At 45.9% G+C, this 7,394-nt stretch overlaps 1 long non-coding RNA gene across 1 annotated transcript; it reads left to right on the forward strand.

Moving 5' to 3' along the window:
• Positions 1–2,299: 2,299 nt before the first annotated feature.
• On the forward strand, positions 2,300–3,806 carry LOC147346400 (uncharacterized). Its single transcript, XR_015154162.1, has 2 exons — positions 2,300–3,313; positions 3,394–3,806. It is a non-coding gene; the product is annotated as an uncharacterized LOC147346400 (long non-coding RNA).
• The last annotated feature ends 3,588 nt before the right edge of the window (positions 3,807–7,394 follow it).

A 7,394-nucleotide genomic window follows, 5' to 3' on the forward strand; every position in this document is an offset into this window, starting at 1 on the left:
ACCACAATTTTTCTTAAATCTTTCCTCCTGGGAAAGGAAGCTTGCAAATCCTACCCCATGAGTTTGGTCCATACTCTCTGTTTGTAAGGACTGCCAGATAACTGATGATGAGGCTGTTCCTTACACTCCAGGCTTTTAATTGCTGTGGTCACCTTCCTGGTACCTATGATGATAAGGGCTACTTTCCATCCCAAAAAACTTTAGGGCACTTTACTGAAAGGACCCACTTTCAAAAGCTAGTGAAACTACCTCCGAGTCTTATCTTACTTCTCAGGAGGATTGGATACTAGCTTTCATTATTTCCACTTCTCTTTCTTCATGCCAACTGTTGTGCTACCATCACTGCATGAAAAGACACTGAGTGGTATAAAGCAGCAATTACTGTGCTCGCAGGTTCTGTGGGTCAGTTGGGAATTCTGGAAGGATATGTTAGTGACACCTCTTCTCCACATCAGGACCTTAGCTGAGGCAACTCCATAGCTAGGACTCCACCATCCAAATGCTCACCACCCTCCATGTCTGGTGGTTGGAGTGGCTGTCAGTGAAGACTTCAGATGGAGCTGTCAGCAAGACTTCTTCAAGCTGCTTGGGCGTCCTCCATCATGGGGCAGGTTCTAAGAGTGAGCATCACAAGAAAACTAGGCAGAAGCTGAATCCCCTTGTATAATTTCAGAAGTCACATAACACCGCTTCTAGAGTGGCCACAAGCCTCTCCATAATGGAGAAGAGGGAACATAGACTCCACCCCTCAATGGAAAAAGTATCAAGATACATTGTAAGAAAAAGTAATGTGCCCTTAACTGGAAAATGCAGTCAGTCATATTGTCTTAGCCTTTCTTCCACTTTGCCTCTTTCCTCTATTCCAAGAATCACTTTGGATTTCATTCACCATTTCTTTTCTCTCTTCCATCCCTCTCCTCTCTATAAAAAAAACATTTTTGTTATATAGGTATAACATTCTCCAAAGTCCAGTTTTATCCCTACCATACAATACTGTCAGAAATAAGTATTTCATGAAAATGCTTAGCAAAATATCCAATATATAGTAGGCATACAGTATATTTTTACTGAGGTATAATTAATATACAGTCAACTACTGGTAAAGTATACAATTTAACAAGTTTTAACATATGTACATACCCATGAAGCCATCACCTTGATCAAGATAGTAAGCATATGTTACCCTCAAAAGATTCCTCATACCCAATTGTAATGCCTCTTTCCCATCCCTGCCACCCAGCCCTCCCCAAACGCAAGCCAACACTGATATGCTTTCTATCACCATGGATTTGTTTATATTTTCTAAAGTTTTATATAAATGGAATCATACAGTGTGTTATAATGTTTAATAATAACATTCCAGAAATGTTACTTCTGGAAGCTTGTCCAAAACCAAGGTGCCAGCATGGTCAGATTCCAGTGAGGACTCTGCCTGGCTCTCAAATGCCCACCTTCCAGTTGGGCGCTCACATGGTGGCAGGGGCAAGTGCCTCTGGTGTCTCTTCCTATTAGTGCACTAATCCTATCAGGTTAAGGCCCCAGCCATGCATCCTCATTTAACCTTATTTACTTCCTTCGTCCACATACAGTCACATTAGAGTTTAGGGCCTCAATGTATGAATTTGGGGCACAGAAAGTGAAAGTGTTAGCCACTCCATTGTGTCCCAACTCTGTGACCCCATGAACTGTAGCCCACCAGGCTCCTCTGTCCATGGAATTCTCCAGGCAAGGATTCTGGAGTGGGTTGCCATTCCCTTCTCCAGGGGGTCTTCCCAACCCGGGTCTCCCACATTGCAGGCAGATTCTTTACCGTCTGAGCCACCAGGGAAGCCCCCATGGAGGGGAACACAGTTTAGTCCATAACAATTCATACGTTGATGGACATTTTGATTATTTGCAGTTTTTGCTTGTTACAAGTTAAAAGCTGCTAAGAACATTTGCATGTGAATCTTTGTATAGACATTTACTTTTGTTTTCTCTTGAGTGAATGATTAGTAGGAGTGGAATGGCTGGAATCGTACGATAAGAATTATGTTTTCAATTCTAGTTTTGCTTTTTGTAAACTGCTGAACTATTTCCCAAAGTCTTTTTACCATTCTGCATTCCCACCAGCAGTGTGTGAGGGCTCCATTTCCACCTCATCTTCATCAGCACTTGGTGTGGTGAGTTTCTCATTTTAGTCATTATAATAGGAAGGTTGTGTAATAGTATCTCACTGTGGTTTTAGTTTGCAATAGCCTAATGACTAATAATGTTGAGCATCTTTTCATGTGCTTATTTGCTATCCACCTGTCTTCTTTGGTGGAGAAGGCAATGGCACCCCACTCCAGTACTCTTGCCTGGAAAATCCCATGGATGGAGGAGCCTGGTAGGCTGTGGTCCATGGGGTCGCTAAGAGTCGGATACAACTGAGCGATTTCACTTTCACTTTTCACTTTCCTGCATTGGAGAAGGAAATGGCAACCCACTCCAGTGTTCTTGCCTGGAGAATCCCAGGGACGGGGGAGCCTGGTGGGCTGCCGTCTATGGGGTCGCACAGAGTCGGACACGACTGAAGTGACTTAGCAGCAGCAGTGTCTTCTTTGGTGGAGTACCCAGAGGTATTTTCCCTGTTTTAACTGAGTTATTTGTCCCCATGTTGTTGACTTGAGATTTCTTTTTATTTCCTGGATATGAGTCCTTTATCAGATATACACTTTGCAAAGATTTTTCTCCCAGTCTGTGACCTGTCTTTTTATTCCCTTAATAATGCCTTCTGAAGGGTAGGAGTTTTTTTTTTTTTTTTTCTTTTCCCCATGAAATCCAATTCATCAATTCATTCTTTTACAGACTGTGCTTTTGGTATCATTTTTTAAAAAATCTTTTGTCTTCCCAAGGTCACAGATATTTTCTCTAATTTTTTTTATGGAAATTTTGCGGTTTTAGGTTTTATACTAGGTCTATAATTCATCTGGTTTTTATCTTTGTAGATCCTAGATATGAATTGACACTCTCTTTTTTTCTTTTTCGGCATGTGGATATCCAGTTGTTCTACTACTATTTATTGAAAAGGCTATCCGTTTTTACTACATCATCTTTTTGTTTGTTTATCTGGCTGTGTCGGAGCTTAGCTGCAGCGTTCAGGGTCTTTGTTGCACCACGGGAGATCTTCACTGTGACTGGAGGGCTCAGGAGTTGCACTGCGTGGGCTTAGCTGCTCCAGGGCATGTGGGATCGCAGTTCTTCAACCACGTATCACATCTGTGTCCTCTGCATTGCAAGGCATAGTCTCACCGCTGGACCACCAGGGAAGCCCCACTGCATCGTCTTTGTTGTGAGTTGAATTGTGTCTGCCACAGAGATGTTCAGGTCCTAACCCCCAGTCCCTGTGAACGTGGCCTATTTTGGAAATAGAGTCTTTGTTTACAGATATCAAGTGGAGATGAGGTCACACTGGATTAGGGTGAATCCTCGTCCAAGGGTCGGTGTCTTTATAAGAAGAGAGAAATCTGGACGCAGAAACAGCACAGAGAGGAAAACAGCACATCATCTACCCTGTGATGGTAGAAACAGACGATGTAAGAGATGCATCTACAAGCCACAGAGTGTTAAGCATTGCCAGCGACCAACAAAAGTTAGGAGAGAGGCACGGGACAAATCTCCCTCCAGAGGGAACCAAGCCAGCCCACACCCTCATTTCAGACTTGTAGCCTCCAGAGCCATGGAAGAATACATTTCTGTTGTTTTAAACCACCCAATTTGTGATCATTTGTTTTGGCTGCCCTAGGAAACCAATACAGACCTTATATAAATACATTTTTAAATTACCTTATTATTCTTATTTTACTTATTTTTCGGCCGTGGTGCAGCATACGGCATCTTAGTTCCTTGACCAGGAGTGGAACTCATGCCCCCTGCCTTGGAGGCACAGTCTTAACCGCTGGACCCCTTTACATGTCCCTGTCACTTTGGCTGGAAACACATCCACACACAGGTAATGTATTAATTAACGAATTAGTGTGCTCATTTTGTGGGATTTGTTTTTCATATCCACTCAGCCTTTGCACGTGGCTCGAGCATGTGGAGCAGGCTCTGGAGACGCCCCGCTGTCTGGCAGGTCGCAGGCGGCAGCAGGCGCCCCCGCTGACTTGGCGGCCTTCGGGCAGTGCTCAGGGTTCCAGGCATGGGGGGAGGAACCACCAGATGGTTGAGAAGAGCCTCCTCCATTCAGTTGACCCCATGCATGTGGGCGGTGCAGAGATTACAGACAAAGGGGAGAGGCTGGGGCTGCTGACAACAGCACTTAGTGCCCATTGGCCCTCGGGCAGCGTGGGCCAAAAGCCAGCGTCCAAAGAGGTGCCCCACACGCGGCTGCAATGTGGAGCACACGGACCGTGCCAGCGAAGCCCCCTTGGCGTGGCTGCAGGTGAAGAGCTGCACTGCACAGTGAGAGAATTAACCTTCAAAGAGCAGGCTGCGTGGTGCCCTTCTGTCTCCTGTGCTTGACACCCCCCTGCTGCCCCAGGAAACGGACGCAGTCCTCTGAGGCTCCCCGCCAGGCCCATATGCGGTGACATTCCTCATCCCAAGCGCCAGTCTTCACTAGCCTCCTGGGGGGCAGTGTCTGTCTGGCCCAGGGCCTACCTCCAGGACTGGCCTCATCAGCCTCAAATTTTTACATTTGCCCATGACTTTGGGACTTCAGTTATTGGACTATATGATGGTTGGTGTGAGATGAGATTCTTAAGTGCAGGGCATTACCTGAGGGCGAATATTAATTACACCCAAGACGCAGGGCCTTGTCAGCACGCTCCCAGGGACGCCAGTGCTTCTGGGCCAAAGCAAAGCGGGGGGAAGGAAACGGCCAATTATCGAGCACCTACTGTATGCAGGCACAGTGCCTGGTGCTTTCTTGCAAATTATCACATTGAAATCGTAAGCAAAGCAGAGATCTAAAGCCAGAAAAGGACACAGAGCCATGTGTAAAACTTTTGCCCCACAGGTTGATGCCATTGGCCCCCTTGGGAGCTGTGACATGTGAGGAGCTCTGCACACCACGTGTCCTTCACCGTTGATTGTTCATATCCCATCTACCTGAAGCCCTGGAGAACTGAAGGCTGGCCTTCAGGTGGGCAGTAAAACCAGCTGAGGACAGCTGACGAGCCACCTGAGAAACGGAGTCGTCCTGCTTTTACATTCAGTCCTACGTTCTTTCCTGGAAGTCTGAGTGCTGTTAAGTCAGTGAGTTGTGTCTGACTCTTGCGACCCTATAGACTGTAGCCTGCCAGGCTGCTCTGTCCATGGGGTTTCCCAGGCAAGAATACTGGAGTGGGTTTCCATTTCCTCCTCCAGGGGATCTTTCCAACCTAGAGATCGAACCCAAGTCTCCCGCTTGGCAGGCGGATTCCTTACCACTGAGCCACCTGGGAAGCACCAATAGTACGTATATTTCACTATGATATGAAGATTTTTGTAAATGAATGTCCCTGGCTAGGACTTCATTATCAGAGATCTTGCACAGCTCAGTTAACTCCTCTCAAAGGAGCAGGAGGCTGTTTCCATAGGACACGGACCCTGCCATGCTTACAGTGTGTCCCTTCCCTACAAAGCGGGCACAGATTCTCTGTAAACTCCAAGCCACTTACCCCACCCACACTCCCACCCGGATCTAAGCATATGCCCTGACACCTCAGGCCCGATGGGCAAACATTATTTATGGGACTTGGCAGAGACGTCTTGATCAGGGTTTTTAGTCACCGCCTCTGTGACGGCACCCACTGTGCCAGTGAGCAGGTGAAGTGAATAATAATACGTCCAGCTTGGGAAGTCAGCTCCCGCTCCTGTTTCTCATTATTCCATATGTGATTAGCCAGAGCCTCTCCGCAGCTTAGCTCCCCACTGTGAAGGTGGGCTGCTCATGACTCAGACCAGTCCTTTTGTCGCAGGGATAGGAGAGCAAGAGTGGAAATTGCTCCAGTGCAATCTTTTTATTTTGAGTAAAAAAGGCACCATTTTTTGACTCATTGAAATGGAAGGCTAGAGCCTGTTTTTCCTCTTTTCCATTTCAATGCCATCCTCACTGTTTGAGTTCATCGGTAAACCCTGAGGCTCCATTAAAATATAACTTGATTAGGGATCAAGCTTTAGCATCATCCTAATTGCTTTGTTTCCCTCCCAACCAAACCCCTTCCTCTGAAGGAAAGGGAAATGGTGGAACCCTCCTGTTTTACCTCAAAGAAAAAAAAGCAAAAAGACATCAGAAGCTGCAGAAATAGGAATTTACAGCATAGACAGAAGTCTCTTCTATAGGGTCTCTCTAGCCAAAGTTAGAACTAGACTCAAAAATGCCAACATGGGAGAAATGTGATCATCTAAATGACGTTCATGTTAATTGTGTTACTTGGCCACCCTTGGCCAAGTTTTCTAATAAAGCCTAGATAGATAAACTAGATAAATAGCAAGCTTATGTAAACAGATGATTTTTATAAACTCTATTAACTAGCACACTTGGGAGTCTAAATTATTGAATACTGATCGTAAGACTCTTCAAAGGATGACCACACATCCTTTATCTTTCTGTTCTAAGTCTGTCTATAAACAGCATTATCCTATAATATATAGGTCATACATATAGATTATATTATAGAATAATAAATACATATTATAGAAAATTATAGAATAATCAATTACAAATAGTCATGTTCTGACAATTTGCTCAGCATTGTATTCAGTGGTTTGGCCAAAGTTCCACCCTGCAGAGAACTCTCCCTCTCCCAAACTGAGAAGGACAGTAATACCAGTGGGTAGTAACTGAGGCTGAAGAAATCCACATCTCAGTGTGGTCGACATTGGGGCAGATGACAAATATTCCAATTACCCTCCATCCAGGTACCCGGGCCTGAACTTCTCCCCCAGTTCCGGTTCTTTCTGGCCAGGTGACTGCACTGAGCTAAGGAAACATGAACGGGAGTCTGACAGCCAAGGTTTTGGTGGTTCCCCAGTCTCCTGCTGCAGTTACCTCTAAACTCTGTGCTGCAATGGCGCCTCTGTCTGCCTCGGTCTGAGTGACCGTATTAAGTCATGTCCTCCCACTGGCCCGTAACTGAGATGAAGTGAGGGCTGTCACAGGACAGACACTGAATTTCACAGCGTCGAGTCGCTGAGATTTTGGAGTTACTTGTTGTTTAGTCGCTCAGTCGTGTCGGATTCTGTGATCCCAGGGACCGTAGGCCACCAGGCTCCTCTGTCCGTGGGATCTCCCAGGCAAGAACGCTAGAGTGGGTTGCCATTCCTCCACCAGGGGGCCTTCCTGACCCATGGATGGAACCTGTGACTGCTGCATTGCAGGCAGACTCTTTACCACTGAGTCTCCACGGAAGCCCTATAATTTTGCCCACAGTAATACAAGAATGACA

This window comes from Bos grunniens, chromosome 24 (genome assembly GCF_055505025.1).
Source record: "Bos grunniens cultivar Pamir isolate PY7600 chromosome 24, Bosgru_T2T1.0, whole genome shotgun sequence".
In the NCBI taxonomy this organism is placed as follows: domain Eukaryota; kingdom Metazoa; phylum Chordata; class Mammalia; order Artiodactyla; family Bovidae; genus Bos; species Bos grunniens.